The sequence below is a fragment of the Vicia villosa genome, linkage group LG2, assembly GCF_029867415.1.
Source record: "Vicia villosa cultivar HV-30 ecotype Madison, WI linkage group LG2, Vvil1.0, whole genome shotgun sequence".
NCBI lineage: Eukaryota > Viridiplantae > Streptophyta > Magnoliopsida > Fabales > Fabaceae > Vicia > Vicia villosa.
In genome coordinates, this window is record NC_081181.1 from 134,951,042 (window position 1) to 134,952,193 (window position 1,152).

A 1,152-nucleotide genomic window follows, 5' to 3' on the forward strand; every position below is an offset into this window, starting at 1 on the left:
TATAAGTTAAAAAATGAACATCTCATTGATTTTCAATGCAAAAAACGAGAGAGGAGACTAGAATAATTTGAATTTAAAATAAGAGGACAAATTTAATGAATCCAATATCAAAATAGTAATGTAACCAATAAAATATAATATTTTCATATCTTAATCCGTTATTATTTTTAATAATTTAGAAAATTAATGTATTTCTAATAATATATTTTATTTTAAAATAAGGGATTTTGAATCAAAATAAAAATATGGCTCCAACATTTTAGTAGTATTATTAGTAATTTGTTACAATTTTTATTTACAAAGACACATATATCTATATATTATAAATCTTCATAAATTAGTCTATATATAATATCCTAATCAACATTAAATTTCATCTTATTACCATCATTATCAATGAAAATATTTAATAATTTCACCTATAGAAATCCCAAAACCCTAATCAAAATCTAAGTTTAATTCCCTATCTTATATGGGTGAAAATTGAAGACATAAAAGCAATAAAAAGAAATTTAGTAATAATTAATTTTAATATTAATATCAAAATTTTATAGTAATATTAATATTAGTATTTTTTGTATTCTAAAATAATCAAATTTTCTACTTTTTGGGCGATATAGCTATTTTCGTAGAACATGTTTTTTTCAATATCAATATATTTTGATGTTAAAAGGAAATATGTGTTATAATATATTATTATACTATTTGTTATAAATTTTGATATATATATATATATACACACACACTTTGATGCACCTTGACATAATAAAATCTAAAAATATGTAATCAACTAATCAAATCATATAACTTTTAAATATAAAGATCGTAAACTTCTAAAAATTAAAATCTTAATTATTCATCAATATAATACATAATTCTTATGTATATTTTAAGGCAAACGATTCAAATCAATTCCTGGATGATATTCCCATCCGCCATGTTTCTTCGACATATGAATTCTAAGACCTCCTTCCGATGAAAGGATTTGATTGCATTTTGGACATTGTTTTGGATCATTTTCTTTGTGAACACTCATATGCCCATGCAAAGCTTGAAGAGAATTAAAGGATTGGTTACATCCTTGTGCATTACATCTGTATTCTCCATTCATTGTTCAACTGAATCAATAAAGAAATAATAAAATTGTATATA